Raw genomic sequence first — 16,005 nt, 5'->3', positions numbered from 1 at the left:
GAAACTGAAACTCCATTAGCAAAGGCAGTTCAACCTCTCAAGAAAACTCGTGCTAGGCACAGAACTCTTTCCTGGGGGTCCACTTTCCCTACAACCTCCTTATCCCATTCTGTACCCATTCCTTTGCTTCCCCCATCCTGAAACTGCCACCTGGAAGACAGAACTACTTCGTTTTCCTTCCTCAAGTGCCATTGCATTCCACATCCCTTCGTGTAATAACAAGTCATGCATTTCCCTTCAGCAACCAAGAACTGACTTTTATATTGGCATTCGATATAGCGCGCCACCCCCCACCAACAAGAACAGAACAGAACAAAACAAAACAATTGCTTTCTTACATTTAACATGTCAGGATGGTGCCAGACACTATTCATGGAGAGTCAAAAATCTCTTTTGTTTCTGTGTAAAAGGGAGGTCCTTTCAAGTCGTGAGTGTTTCAGAACTTTCATTTCTTTGGAAATGACCTAGCTATTCAATACACTGGCGTCACTTAGTTTAGCACAAGGATAGAAACTCGGGGAACCAAAACACCTGGAGAAACGTTTGTCAGTTCAGTTCAGTTCAGTTGCTCAGTCGTGTCTGCCTCTTTGGGACCCCGTGGCCTGCAGGACGCCAGGCTTCCGTGTCCGTCACCAACTCCAGGGGCTTGCTCAAACTCATGTCCATCGAGTCAGTGATGCCATCCAGCCATCTTATCCTCTGTCGTCCCCTTCTCCTCTGCCTTCAATCAAGACTATGAGAGGCAGATATTTTAGAGTATAATTATTGTTAAGGGTTTGTCTAAAAGCTCATATCCCATTTACATTTTTTACTTTTGTTGTTGTCGTTTCCAGGTACTTTCTTGCTGACGAACGAGCTTGTGACGGGTATAACAATAGAGCAATTTTTACCTCAAAAGAAACCTAGGCACTATGAACAGGTTGTGCTTAATGTTGTTGACTCTTAGACATGTCTAGAGTGGAGGAGCAAAACCAAAAACCCTAGCTATTTCCTATTGACTAGTTCCCAGCTCACGGGACTCTGACTTCCATTTAGGTCAATGTTTTCTTGGATTCCCAGGAGTTTGATTTGGAAGGGCTGCCTTGTCTTGAGACCATTGAAATCAGAACTCAGAACTTGAGCAATCTTATCAAAAACCACAAGGCTCACACTGACACATACCTAAATCCAGAGAGACAGACAAGACATCTTCCAGTTTTCCGCCTGAGATTTAAAATATTTCTTTGAGCCGGTCTTCTGGGGAGTGGGGAGGGGGGTGTGGCTGGCAGTGAGGCAGGCTAGGGTAACAAGCTAATTGTTGGTCATTGCATATGCAAAGAACCAGGTTTCCGGGTTCCAAGGAAAAAAGTTTCCTTGGTAACCAACTTTGTCTGGTTCTATAGAATATCATGGCCCTCCTAGGTCAGGCCATCTTGCCTTTCTGTAGTCCTCGTTGGATCCCTAAATCATAGACAGCTTGGATTGTCTCTGTGGGGTGGATGTATTGTCCTCGTGTTTGACCTGGCGGCAGTAGCGAGGTCCGAGAGCCTCTGCTGGAACCGGGCGTGGGGGCGTGGGGGCGGGGCTCACCGGGAGCCCCCGGTGAAGGTGGGCAGCGCGCCAGAGGCGGGGCGAACCCGGGCGGCGCGGGTCGGGAATCGGGTCGTGGCGGGGGTGGGGGCCGGTCCCAGTTGTGCTCCCGGGGGTCGCCACTGCTGCTGGGAACCCGCCGGAAGCGCGGCAGGGGTGGGGAGAACCCTGGCGGCGCGGGGAGAGGGGTGGGGTCCGGTCGCGGCGGGGGTCGGCTCCTGGCGGGGGTGGGGGAGGGCTTCCCACTTGTGCTCTCGGGGTCGCCATTGCGGCTGGGCACGCCCATTTCGTGCGCTCCTGGGTCCCCAAGGATCGGCATCCAGTGGGCGCAGCGGACGGGTGCGGACCACAGGTCAGGGCACTGGGACTGCGTGGAGCAGGGAACCACGTATTCCACCCTCTGTTGGCACATTCTCGGAGCTCCCCCACCTGGCGGTCGCAGAAAGGCCTCGCCTTTGGGGTCAAGGCCTTTACCGCTCCACCCCTCTGCTGAAAAATCTCCGAGTCTGCGCGGTTTTCCCCAGCAGCCTAGTGTCCGCTGGAAGTCCAAGGGACAGAACCCTGAACTCTGGCCGGCTGGCCCAGCCCTGCTTCTGGCACTTTGTAGGCCAGTGGGCCCTGGAGCACCTGCTGGGATGGGAAAGGGAAGGGTCCACGAATTGCACCCTAGAAACTTAGTAGGGTGCATGGATTTCAAACCCTGGTGGCCGCCCAGGCAGCAAAGAAGGGGGGAGGGCACCTTGCTGCCCTTTCATGGCAGAATCTGTGGCTGTCCTGCTGCGTGGGCCTTTTCATGGGGACCTTGTGCAATAAAAGTTTGGTGTTTTGGAACTGAATAACTAGAACGTGTAAAAAGTTTAAATTATGTGGTGGTGTAATTCAACACAAAACCAAACCAAACCAAGCTCCAAGTGTTTGGCACAGGGAGGTTTAAATATTGAAGGCCCATTTTCCTTCCACTGTGGCATTCTATCAAGAAGTGTGCGGGTTTTGTTTTGTTTTATATTTTTTTAAGAAAAGTGTTCGAAGTGAGGGAAACAGGAAACCCAGAGGTGCCCCTGTAGTTTGGGGAAGGCCTTAGGAGGTCACTTGGAAATGCTGCTGGCTGTGGGAGAGGGGGGCAGATGGGCTGTGCAGGCTTGTCCTTTGCATGCATGTTCTTGTGTGTTGAAACCCAGCTTGGCGTCATCTCCTGATGTGTAAGCATTTCGCAGACAAACCTTGAGCTAAGCAATGCATTTTTTCCTAAGGAAATGATTGTCTCAAGCGATGTAAATATCCTATGTTTTGTGCTAGACTCTGGCTTCAGGTTGGTTCCCCCAAAAGGCTCAGAAGCGACTTGAACAAAACAGTATGTTTTCCTCGTACCTTGTTCTCCTCATCTATGTTAAGGAAATGCTATATTTGCCTGGAATACTGCCTTTCTTCAAGATTCATGTCAATCAGTTTTTGGCCGCGGATGAGTCACCTGCTGCCAATGTTATCTCAAGGCATGTCATGGGGGAGCGGCCTGTTGCCATTCCCTGAGACAGTGCCTTTTTTTCCTTAGCTGACTGCTAGTGCCTGTAGAATATCTGGCTAGAGCCCAGCAGGGCGTACACCCCGCCTCAAGTCTAAGTCAGCAGCTTTCTCTATCTCTTTCATACTTTAATAACAGTTGATGGCACAAAAGCTCTGAGCGATCAAATCATATCGAATCTTCATTTCAGATTGAAGATTCCTTCCATGTTGTTGCCATCTTGTCTTTCCATCATTATGGAATATCTGTCCATGTATTCAGGATATTTTTCAGCCAGGGTGTATAATTTCCAGTGTGCCAGTCTTTTCATCCTCGTTACATCCATGGCAAAGTATTTTATTCATGTTGACATTATTGAAAGAGAATTTTTTTAATTCCTTTTCAGAGCATTATCGGCTAATGTATACAGATAAAACTCTGTAATCATTCGTTTTTATCAGTTTGGACAGCTTGATTGTTGTCTTTAATTTCTTTCCTTTCTCATACTTTAAGATTTTCCAGGCACATACATGTACTGCCTCACCCCTAATCTCAGTCATGTGTTCAAAGAACTTCTGACTTTTATTTATTTATTTATTTTTATAACATTGAAAGAATTTTAACTATGCTGTGTTTTGTTGCTAGATGGAAGTTGCTAGACCTCTGGACTGCAGTCTCTCCCATTTCTTGCTGACCTCTTGCTGACCTGTGCAGAATCCTTGTTGGTGGGAGCTTGTTAGTTCCTTGTTCCTTACCAGGACCTCCTGTGGTAAGGTGACTCCTGCAGGTGTTTTCTCTTCTATTTTGCCTGGAAGGTTGGGTGGTCACTGGTTCAGTTAACAGAGTGTCTTTTGGTTCTCTGGAATAAGGTCCTTCACACAGTCAATGTATAAAATCTTAAAAGTCAATATTTGAAATAATGTATATTCCTAATTTGGTAAGTTGGCTTTTTTGTTGTGTGTTACAACTCATCACCAGACCAAAATCATGGAGACCTTTTGTTGTTTTCTCAAATTGTATAGTTTTTTAAATGGAATTCCGGTGTTAGTTGCAAAGTTTGTGCTTCTGTTCATTTCATTTTTTTTTTAATAAACAGTTATTTATTTCTAGTTCATTGATCACTGCTTTACAATATCAGTTTGATTTGTCATACATCCACGCGAACGAACCATAGACGTACTTGTGTCCCCTCGCTCTGGAAACTCCCTCCCACATCCCATCCATCCCCACCTCTCTAGGTTATTACAGAGCCCCAGTTTGAGTTCCCTGAGTCCTAACAGCAAATCCCACTGGTTGTCTACTTACAAATGTTGGTGTACATGCATCCATGTTGCTCTCTCCATTCCCCACCCTGGTCCGTAAGTCTGTCCTCTATGTCTGCATCTCCGGTGCTGCTATGTGAACAGATTCGTCAGACCCATCCTTCTCGATTCCATGTTTTCCTCTTTCTGACTGACTTTCCTGTTTAATATGCTCTCGGTTCACCCCCTGCCTTAGAACGGACTCAAATATGTTCCTTTTTATGGCTGCATTCCATCCAGGCTCTGACTGTTCCTTAGCCGTGTTTTGAGGAGGGTCATGGAGCCATTGTGCTCCATTTCAGTTTGGGCTTCCAGTCTGAGTGCTCACAGCAGAGCTGCTTGTGAGTGAGCCCTCTGAGGTCTGTGAGCATGGGGCTGCCCGCTCTTCCCTGGTGGGAGCTCTGTCTCCTCAGGACCCTCAGGACTCGGGCTCCGGGGTTATGGGGCTGCATCCCAGCTGAGAGGAGAGGGGTTGCCTCAGTGCCCGCCAGCAGGGAGACGCTGAAAGAGGGGAAAATGAGGACAAAGTAGATGTTTCCTGTGTCCAGCTGAGTGCTGACCGGAGGTCCATCTCAGAGCACTCGGGGGGTGGGGGGGGTGGGGGGAGCTCCATGTACAAATGGCAGGTTTTCAGTTCGATTTCTGTTCGATGGCCTAGAGGATAACCTTCGCAGATGTTCTTCTGAGTAGTTGGCCAGTTTTCCTGTCCCTGTTTCTTCAGAAGAGTGTCCTTTCCTCTTGGCTCATTCCTGGTTTGATTTTCATGAACTGACCATGTCCATGTGGGTTCACTCCTGGGCTCTCTCTTCTTTCCTGGAGTCCCTGTGTCTGTGTTCCTGCCAGTTCCTCACTGTGGTGGTTACTACAGGGCCGTGCTGTAGTTTGAAGTCGGAGAGGAAGATATCTCCAGCAGTGATCTTCTTTCTCAGAGTCTTCTTGGCCCTTTAAGGTCCTGTTCAATATTAGCAGCCTACTAGTAGGAGTATTTCTGTTTCTGTGAAAAGGCCATTGAATATCATTTTGTGATGGCAGTCAGTGTATTTGTTGATGGCTTTGTTTGAAATGGGCATTTGAATTCCTCTTGTTCCAGTGTTTGAGCGTGGTGTCGTTTTCTGTTTATTTGTGTTTTCTTTGGTTTCTTTATCCGTGCTTTCTAGTTTTCTGACTACTGGTCTTTTATGTCCTTGATTAAGTTTGTTGCTAGATGTTTTATTCTTTTGGGTGCAATTATAAGTGAGATTTTCTTAATGTTTGTTTCTGTTTGTTATTAGTTTATAGAAACGCAAGTGATTTTTATATATTGATTGGGATTGTAAGTTGTAGTAGTTTCTATGATTGTAAATTGATCGAAAATTATTCAACTTTACTGAATGTAGTCTAACAACTTTTTGTGAAGTTATGGGGAACATTTTATTTGCAAAATCTGTTTGTTCTGCAGACCCAAGGCACAGTGGTTACTAATAGAGTTCCCACAGTACTTCTTCATTCCATGTGGACTCCTACAAGGACAGTGGAGCATCACAGCTTCCCTTGAACTTCGCCTAAGTCTGAACTCTATAGAAAATTTTCTGCCTGTCTAATTCGATTTTCTTTTATGGTATCGACTTGTTTGTTTTGAAACATAATTTCCTTTCTGGGTAAAATGTACAGAAAACTCCTAGCAAAGGGAAAAAGTGCTCGCATTTGCCACATCATCTAAATCACTCTATTTGTTTTATCCAAAGTGGGTGCATTCTCCTGCAGAACCTCCACATAATCTCCAAAATCAGGACATCATTTGGTTTCTGCACTAATTATAGTGCAGTATCCACAGCCCCACTTCCCTTTCAGCAATTGTTCAATTGTATGAATATATCTTTTCTTCCCACCCCCCCACCCCCGCTTTTTTTTTTTTAGGAATGCTATGGAGATGTACGTTGATTTGGACAAACTTGATGGACTTAGAGCAGACAGTGAATATGGGATCTGTGTGGCCTTTTCTATATGGATATTTTTCGCTAAAGATGGTTTTAATGTTTATTCATGTTATAAAATGTGTGAATCCTGCATTCTTTTTTTTCTCCACAGTAATTAAAAATAAATAACATGCCATTTACCATTTAGCTATTTGTAAGCATACAGTGTTGTAGTATGAACTCCCTTTCCTTGTTTTGCACACCGGTTTATTATGTGTACCTTCGTGCGTGCTTTGAAGAAACTCAGGAAACTGAGTCAGTGACTGAAATGGCCCAAGATATCACCTTAGATACCATCTTCATCTAAAACCAAATCAGGGGCTTCCTGGTGGTCCAGTAGCTAAGACTGGACACTCCCAAAGAAGGTGGCCCAGGTTCAATCCCTTTTCCGAGAACTAGATCTCCCATGCCACAACGCAGAGTTGCATCCTTTACCTAAATATCTGGCTGGCTTCAATGAAGGTCGATCTGGTGCAGCCAAATACAAAAAAAAAATCAATATTAATAAAAATAAAACCAAAGGAAAGGAAGAATATGGTCGTTCTACAGATTTACATCTTAGGTTTTCCTATTGATTTAAAAAAAAAAGAGTTTCACAAGACTGTCATCCTTCTATCTGGTATATGCTGAGGATTCCTTTGAAATGAGATTTCTCTTCTAAATGTGACTCACAGAAGAGCCATCTTGAACTTGGGTGTGAGAGATGAGCATGTGTCCTCTTAAAAAAAAGAAAGTTAATTAGATCCAACTAATTCTCATGCTGAAGTGGTATATTTTGGGGTAGCATTTGCTTCCCTTCACTTTGGATGTATCCCAATTTGCTTACACAGTCATCGCCCGAGGACATCCTGATATTTGAAAGTCTTTAGCTCTTAGAAGTAGAGCTGTGTGTAATTGTGTGATACTTTTTGTCTGGACACTTTTTCAAAGCTGTTTAGTAAGTGCTAGGCGTGTAGTGTTCAGGTCACAGGTGAGCCTTGTTTAGCTGTGGAAAAGTCCAGCTAAGTTTCTCTGGCACGTGGGATCTTCCTGGGTAAGGGATTGAACTTGAGTGTCTTGCATCGTCACGCAGATTCTTTACCACTGAGCCACCAGAGAAGCCCCGCGCCCCCTCCCCCATTTTTGAGCTTACTGGATCTAATAGGTGTGCAGTGCTACTTCACTGCTGTTTTACCTTGTAATTTCCTAATGACATATGATTTTGAGTATTTTTGATATGCTGATTTACTATCTGTATCTTTCATTTGACCAGGAGTTCAGATTTACACACTTTTAATGATGTTGTTTGTTCCAGATATTTTGGTATATTTGGAGTACGATCCTTTATCATATATGTATTTTGTCAGTACATTTTTCTGTGGCTTGCATTTAAGTTGTGTGAATAAGGTTTTTCACAGTTTAAATTTATAATTTTTTAAAGTTCATGTTATAATTTTTATGTCCGTTTTTGGATAGACTTTAGTGTGTTTTTTTTTTTAATTAAATTTCATAAGCAGAACTAAGGTACTGTAGATACAGTTTTAAGCAAAGCTGAGGTACCATAGATACAATTTTGCCTTTTGTCTGTTGAGACGTTTGAGTGAGGTTGGTATACATTGTAAAATTATATCTACATTCATTTGACTGGATATGACTTCCAATTATTTGTATAATCGGTTTTGGAGATGTCATGAGAAGTCAGTTTCCCCAAGGGAAACTGGGCGGGTTCTGTGAAACATGAACTGTCTTCGATCCCTGGGAATCACTTTCTGTTTTTCTGGCTTTGGACTTGACTTGTTTGGATATTTCATACTAGTGGAATCACAGAACGTTTCTCCTATTTTGGTCTGGTTTATTTCACGTAATATAATGACCATAAGGTTCGTCCACATTGTGGCATTGTCAGAATTACCGACTTTGAAGAGCCGAATCAGATTCCAATGTGTGTCTACCACAGTTTGTTTATGGAACTGGCTGTCCATGGACACTTAGATTGCCTCCGTTTGTTGGCCAGTGTGAATCACGCTGTTGTGACTATGACTGCAGCAATATGCATTTTTTCAGCCCCTTTTCCAAACCTTTTGGGTACATAGCATGAATTAGAATTGAAATATCTGTTTGTTCCATGTGTTAGTTTTGGAGTAATTTCTGTAGTGTCTTGCGCAGTGGCAGAACCATTTCAGTTTATCTTTTTGTATGGTAGAATACTGTTCAAGCTTTTGAATATACCCTGTGATGCATATTCATTCACCCACCGATGGACACTTGAATGGGTTCTACCTTTGGGCTATTGTGAATAAAGTTGCTATGAATATTTGTGTACCAGTTTTTGTTTGAAGCATTAACAACTACATAGTACTACGTATGAAAGAAACCACAAGGACCTACTCTATAGTTTCAGAAACTGTATTGAATATCTTATGATAGCGTATAATGGAACAGAATCTCCAAAGGAATATATGAAAAAGACACAATACCCTGATAATTATTGTGCCAACACTGTGTATTTCTACACACCACTAAAATATTCACATTCGTAAGTATATTTCACTGCTTGGTTGTATAAAAATAGAGAAGTCGAACAGAGAAGAAATAAACTTCCTGTCATTGCTCATCATCATTTATGCACTATTACTACCTGTAACACTCGTTGTATAAATAAGTGCTAGACTAGGAACTTACATTCGTGTAAACCAAGAGATGGTGAAGGGGTAAGGAAGTACAACTTACTGAATTCCTTAACGAAGGATTATGGAACTCTATGCACATGAAGTGAATGAAAGTCAAACGGTTTAGTTTAGCCACATTCTTCCTAGAGTGATGAGCTTCCACCCCAGCCAATGTTAGCTCACAATTAAATCTTGCAGTCATCTGGCCTCAGTGTGTGCTTCTTGCCATCCAGAACGCAAAAGTGAGGAAGTCCTGACAAAATCGTTGCTATTTTTCTTTTTTGGATTTGTATTTTATCGCAGGGCTTGGGAAAAAGAGGGCCTAGCCTGTTTTCAGAGTTGCATCCCAAGGCTTGCTCTGGCGTGTTACCTATGTTGACAAACTGCTGATCCTGTTCAACAAAGGACAGTGATCTGCACGTCAGTAACTGTTGCTTGAGCTGGAATAGTAGGCATCCCTTCAAGTGCAGTCCTTCATGCTGAAGCAGGTCTATCTGAAGCAGTAGCATAAGATGAACACATTGATCATACAGACATTGCATCCCATGAATTTGTAAGAATTTTTCAGGTATACCCATCATCATTGGAGGAACCAACTTGTCCCAGTAATAACTGGAGTACCCAGCATAACAACAGTTCCTTGACTAAATAATATGCTTACGGGTACTTCTTCCAGCGTTCTTTCTCCTACTTCGGTCATGAACAGGAGAAGCTGATGGCAGTGGTTCTTGAAATGTGTATCGATTCCTCAGTGGCACATTCAGTAAATACTCTGCCTACCAGTGCAGGATATGGAAGTGATGTGGGTTTGATCCCTGGGTCGGGAAGATAACAATTCATACACTCGTATTATGTGAACAAGTTTTATACTCATGAGTGTTTTTCTTCTGTATACAGAATATATAGCTGAACTATAAAGAAAGCTGAGCGCAGAAGAATGGATGCTTTTGAACTGTGGTGTTGGAGAAGACTCTTGAGAGTCCCTTGGGTTGCAAGGAAATCCAACCAGTCCATCCTAAAGGAAATCCGTTCTGGGTGTTCATCGGAAGGAATGATGGTGAAGCTGAAACTCCAGTTTTTGGAGAGCTGACTCATTTGAAAAGACCCTGATGTTGGGAAAGATTGAAGACAGGAGGAGAAGGGGACGGCAGTGGATCAGCGACCCAATGGTTACGAGTTTGGGTAAACTCTGGGAGTTGGTGATGGACAGGGAGGTCTGGCGTGCTGCGGTTCAATGGGGGTCGCAAAGAGTCGGACACGACCGAGCGACTGAACTGAACTGAACAGGAAAACAAATGCTGTTCAAGGACGCTGAAAGAACCCTGATGTTGAAAAGCAGATCTGTATTGTGAGCAATGCTTAGAAATCCAGGAGTTGACACGTAGTATTACGCCTATCATCCTTGTAGTTCCCTCAGTGAAATATGTTGTGAAAAGCTCTTCCTTTGTGGTATAGATTCATGAAGAAGCTAAATAGCATGAATCCTTTACGTTGACAACTGTGAATTTAAATCTCCTGTGAATCCTATGTGACAACCACACATACCAACATGATTTATTAGTATTCTATCAATATTTTTAGTCCTACTGTATTTCAACTAAAAATGTCACTATACAATGGTACATGAAGTCAAGACATAAAATCAGGGCAAATACAAAATATTCCATCCTTTGAGAAACAGAGCGAAAAAATATTGTGCTTTGACTATTGCATTTTTATGTAGTAGATCCTTAAGTATTTTATTCACCACACCCAACTGAATGGTCCACAAATGCTTCAGAGAGGAAAGGATTATTTCTCTTTAATAATGAGGAGTTCAACTGCTCTCAAAGCAAATACCAGACAGTAATCACCATGCAGGACAAAGTTGATTATTCATATTTAGATTACTCATTCGTTAGCTTGCCAAAGGTTCTAGATCTGTTACCACATTATTTTTACATAATATCCGCATGTGAAAGTGAAAGTGGCTCAGTGGTGCCTGACTCTGTGACCCCATGGACTATACAGTCCATGGCATTCTCTAGGCCAGAATACTGGAGTGGTAGCTTGTACCTTCTCCAGGGAATCTTCCAGACCCAGGAATGAAACCAGAGTCTCCTGCATTCAGAAAAGTCATGTCCCTTGAATTTCTAGTTTACTGTATAGGACCACGGCAATGTGATTACATAAAATTGCTTAGTTTCCTTTACGTTTCTCTTGTTTGATATAGATAGCAGCCTTTGGTTCTATCACTAGCATTGCAAGTAAAAAGAAAAAAAAATAATTAGAGCTCCAATAGTATTTTTATCATTAACAATAAGTATAGCATAATGTGCGACCTAGCAACAGCTAGTGAGCCTAGGACTGTCTGGAACATTCTTGGATCCTGCGGGAAAACACCCTGTGTGCGCCCCTCGATACCGGGCCTAGAGACCAAAATGTACATGAAAGGAAATAGTGGAGCTGACCAGAGTAATGCGCCCAAACATGTCTGACGCAGTGCCGCAGCCTGCTCCTTCATGGGCAATGCCACTATAACCTAGGAATGTCATTAACAAGGTTCACAGATGGCATGTGAGATGCTTGGCCCTGACACTGAGCTCAACTCTAACTCTGAGTTTCGGTCCTCTGAGCAGATCTGGACATCTCCCATTGTAGAAGCTAACCCGTTCTTTCCAAATACACGCTTGCAAACACACACCAGTTGGCTGACTCTCCTTCCTCAAGGGAGGCTTCGTTTACCCGCATTCTGTGAACTTCGCTTCCCAGCTGACGGACAAACCACTTATTGTAAGTATTTTCTCAGGGACTGTTTCCCCGGGGCTGGGGCTGAGGTAAGGGACCCAAACTCATAGGGAAAGGCAAAACCACATCCACATATCTTTGCTCTGTAGGAGAGCTCTAGTGTACATAAGCCTGTACCTAAGCGAACACAGACACTCTGTGTGCGTGTTGCTGCATACCCAAAATAGGGCCACAAGGAGCCTCATGCTCTCCATGCGGCGCGGAAGCTGTGCGGCCATGCAGCAGCTGAAGAATCCAACCAATTGCTCTTTTCTTACCTCTGACAGAGCTCGCATTGCCGTAGCCCTTGGCAGTTTGGAAACACTGGGCCCTAACCCCTCTCAAAGTAGGCCTGGGTTCTAGTTCGAATAGAAAGGCAATAGTGGAGCTGAGGACAGGAATGCACCAGTCATTTATCATACGCTCCCGCAGCCTGCTACTACAGGGACACTAACGCTAGAAGCTAGGAATGTCTTTGCAAGGCGTGCAAAGGACAGGGGAGAACCTCAACCCTGACTCTAGTATTTCAGTCCCCTGAGCATATCTGAGGTTCTCCCGCTGTAGAAGCTAACCCATTCCTTCCAAATACAGGCTTCCTAACACAGGGCCAGTTGGCTGCCTGCTCTTCCACGAAGCAGGCTTCCTTTACTTACAAACTGTGAATTCCACTTAACAGCCTGGAGGAAAATCGCTTCTTGGAAGATTTTTTTCAGAGGCTGTATCCCCGGAGCTGGGGCCAAGCTAGGGGACCCATACTGACAAGGGAAGGCAAAACTACATCCAATGTCTTTGCTCTGTAGGACAGCTTTCGTGAACCTAAGTCTTTCAGGAATATTTCTGGCTCCAACAGAGTCAAATTCTGAGTGTGAAGCTGCACAGCCAAATAGGGGCACAGAGAGCCTGATTCTCTCTGTGCAGCTTTGAAGCTGTCCTTCAAACAACAGCTTGAGAATCCATACAATGCTTTCCCTTACCTCAAAGAGAGTTCTCATTGCTGTAGCCCTTGGCAGCTTGTCGAAATCCGCACCCAAACCTTTCTCCAAGTAGGCCTGGGTCCTAGTTCGGATGAACATGCAATGGCGGAGCTGAGGCCAGTAAGGCACCAGTCAGGTCTCACACACTCTGGCAGCTTGCTCCTCCAGAGACAGTAAGGCCTCTTTTACTCTGCAGGAGGCTCGCTCTTACTTCCTGTGAACAGTGTTTCCCAGCCTGGGCGAAAAGCGGTTCCTGGAGATCTTTACTCTGGTTGTTTCCCCGGAGCCGGGTGGACTTTGGGGACCCCACTCACAGGGGAAGGCAGAACCACATGGACAGGTCTATGCTCTGTAGGAGAGCTCTACTGAACCTCATCTCTGAGGAACATTCTTTGCTCCTATAGAGACATTTCTGGGTGTGAAGCTGCATACCCAACATAGGGGCACAGAGAGCCTGATTCTCTCTGTGTAGTTTTGATGCTGTCATTCAGAAAACAGCTTGAGAATCCATACAATGCTCTCCCTTACTGCTGAGAGAATTCTCATTGCTGTAGTCCTTGACAGTTTGTAGAAATCCGCACCCAAACCCTTCTCCAAGTAGGCCTGGGTCCTAGCTCGGAACAACAGGCAATGGCGGAGCTGAGGCCAGTAAGGCACAAATGAGGTCTCACAGATTCTTGCAGCCTGCTCCTCCAGGAGCAGTAAGGCCTCTTTTTCACTGCAGGAGGCTCGTTTGCCTTGCCTTGCCTCCTGTGAACTGCATTTCCCAGCCTGGGCGCAAAGCTGTTCCTGGAGATCTTTTCTCAGGGGCTGTTAACCCTGAGCTGGGTCGGACCTCGGGGGCCCAACTCACAGGGGAAGACAAAACCACATGGACAGGTCTATGCTCTGTAGGAGAGATCTAGTGAACGTCATCTCTCAGGAACATTCTTGGCTTCTACAGAGACTCCTCTGTGCGTGTAGCTACACACCCAACATAGTGGCAAAGGGAGTCTGATTCTCTCCGTGGGGTGCTGATGCTTTGTGGCAAAGCACCTGCTAAGAATCCATCTGCGTAGGCTTCCCTCACCTTGACAGAGGTCTCATTGCTGTAGTCCTTGGCAGTTTGGAAAGAAGCAGACCCTTACCCTTCACCAAGTAGGCCCTTGTCCTAGTTTGAATGGAAAGGCAATAGCTGAGCTGAGGCCAGTAAGGCCCCCGTCAAGTCTGACATATTCCCGAAGCCTGCTCCTTCATGGAAAATAACGCTAGAATCTGGGAATGTCTTTGCAAGGCTGGCAAAGGGCAGTCAGGAACCTCGACCCTGCCTCTGGAATTTCTATCTTCTCAGCAGATCTGGAGGTCTCGGTCAGGAGAAACTAACCCATTCCTTGCAAATAGAGGCTTCCAAACACAGGCCGGTTGGCTGCCTCTTGTTGCCCGAAGGAGGACTGTTTTTCCCGCCTCCTATGAACCCCGCATTCCAGCCTCTGGGAAAAGCGGATCTTGACTATCTTTTCTCAGGGGTTTCCACAGAGCTGGGGCCGAACCTGGAGACCGAAACACACAGGGGAAGAAAAACCACATGGACAAGTCTTTGCTCTCTAGGAGAGCTCTAGTGAACCTCACTCTGTCAGGAATGTTGTTGTTTCCTATGGAGACACCCCTGTCTGTGAAGCTGCATACCAAACATGGAGACACAGAGAGCCTGATTCTCTCTGTGCAGCTTTGAAGCTGTCGTTCAAACAACAGCTTGAAAATCCATACAATGCTCTTCCTTACCTGTGACACAGTTCTCATTGCTATAGCCCTTGGCAGTATTTAGAAATCCGCACACAAACCCTTCTCCTAGTAGGCCTGGGTGCTAGTTCGGAGGAATATGCAATGGCGGAGCTGAGGCCAGTAAGGCACCAGTCAGGTCTCACACACTCTTGCAGCCTGATCGTCCAGGGACAGTAAGGCCTCTTTTTCCCTGCAGGAGGCTCTCTTGCATTACCTCCTGTGAACTGCGTTTGCCAGCCTGGGTGAAAAGCGGTCCCTGGAGATCTTTTCTCAGGGGCTCCCTCCCCTGAGCTGGGACGGACCTTAGGGACCCAACTCACAGGGCAAGGCAAAACCATATGGACAGGTCTATGCTCTGTAGCAGGCCTCTAGTGAACCTCATCTCTCAGGAACATTCTTGGCTCCTATAGAGACACCTCTGTGTGTGAAGCTGCGTACCTAACATAGGGGCACAGAGAGCCTGATTCTCCTGTTCATTTTGATGCTGTCGTTCAGAAAACAGCCTGAGAATCCACACAATGCTCTCCCTTACCGCTGAGAGAATTCTCACTGCTGTAGCCCTTGGCACTTTGTAGAAATCCGCACCCAAACGCTTCTCCAAGTAGGCCTGGGTTCTAGCTAGGATGAACAGGCAATGGTGGAACTGAGGCCAGTAAGGCAGCAGTCAGGTTTCACATACTCTGGCAGCCTGCTCCTCCAGGGACAGTAAGGCCTCTTTTTCTCTGCAGGAGGTTCGCTTGCCTTACTTCCTGTGAACAGCATTTCCCAGTCTCAGCGAAGTTGTTCCTGGAGATCTTTTCTCAAGGACAGTTTCCCCAGAGGTGTGGCGGACATCGGGGACCCAACTCACAGGGGAAGGCAAAACCAAATGGATAGGTCTATGCTCTGTAGGAGAGGTTTAGTGAACCTAATCTCTCAGGAACATTCTTGGCTCCTATAGAGACAACTCTGTGTGTGAAGCTACACTCCCAACATTGGGGCACAGGGAGCCTGATTCTCTCCGTGGGGTGTTGATGTTTTGTGGCAAAGCACCTGCTTGAGAATCCATCCGCTTAGGCTTCCCTTGCTGTAGCCCTTGGCAGTTTGCAAAGAAGAAGACCCTTACCCTTCATAAAGTAGGCCCTTGTCCTAGTTTGAATGGAAAGGCAATAGCTGAGCTGTAGCCAATAAGGCGCCAGTCCCGTCTGACATATTCCCGAAGCCTACTGCTTCATGGAAAATAACTCTAGAATCTAGGAATGTCTTTGCAAGGCTGGCAAAGGGCAGTCAGGAACCAGCACCCTGCCTCTGGAATTACCGACTTCTGAGCAGACCTGGAGGTCTCCTATAGGAGAAGCTAACCCATTCCTTCCAAATAGAGGCTTCCAAACACTGGCAGGTTGGCTGCATTTTTGTGCCCGACGGAGGCTTGCTTTTCTCTCCTCCTACGAACCCTGGTTCCCAGCCTCTGGGAAAAGCGTATCTTGAAGATATTTTCTCAGGGGTTGTTTCCACGGAGCTGGGGCTGAGCCCAGAGACCCCAACGCACAAGGG

General features: G+C 45.5%; 1 long non-coding RNA gene across 7 annotated transcripts in view; it reads left to right on the top strand.

Annotated features, from left to right (window-relative positions):
- Positions 1-10,543, top strand: part of LOC129657449 (uncharacterized) — a 36,670-nt gene extending 26,127 nt beyond the window's left edge. For all 7 annotated transcript variants that reach the window (XR_008716731.1, XR_008716734.1, XR_008716735.1 and 4 more), the window contains 2 exons: positions 3,713-3,836; positions 9,869-10,543. This is a non-coding gene — a long non-coding RNA (uncharacterized LOC129657449). The remainder of the gene's footprint in view (positions 1-3,712; positions 3,837-9,868) is intronic.
- The last annotated feature ends 5,462 nt before the right edge of the window (positions 10,544-16,005 follow it).

This window comes from Bubalus kerabau, chromosome 1 (assembly GCF_029407905.1).
Source record: "Bubalus kerabau isolate K-KA32 ecotype Philippines breed swamp buffalo chromosome 1, PCC_UOA_SB_1v2, whole genome shotgun sequence".
Classification (NCBI taxonomy): domain Eukaryota; kingdom Metazoa; phylum Chordata; class Mammalia; order Artiodactyla; family Bovidae; genus Bubalus; species Bubalus kerabau.
The sequence above is the reverse complement of the archived record's forward strand: the minus strand, read 5'-3'. Positions and strand labels throughout refer to the sequence as shown.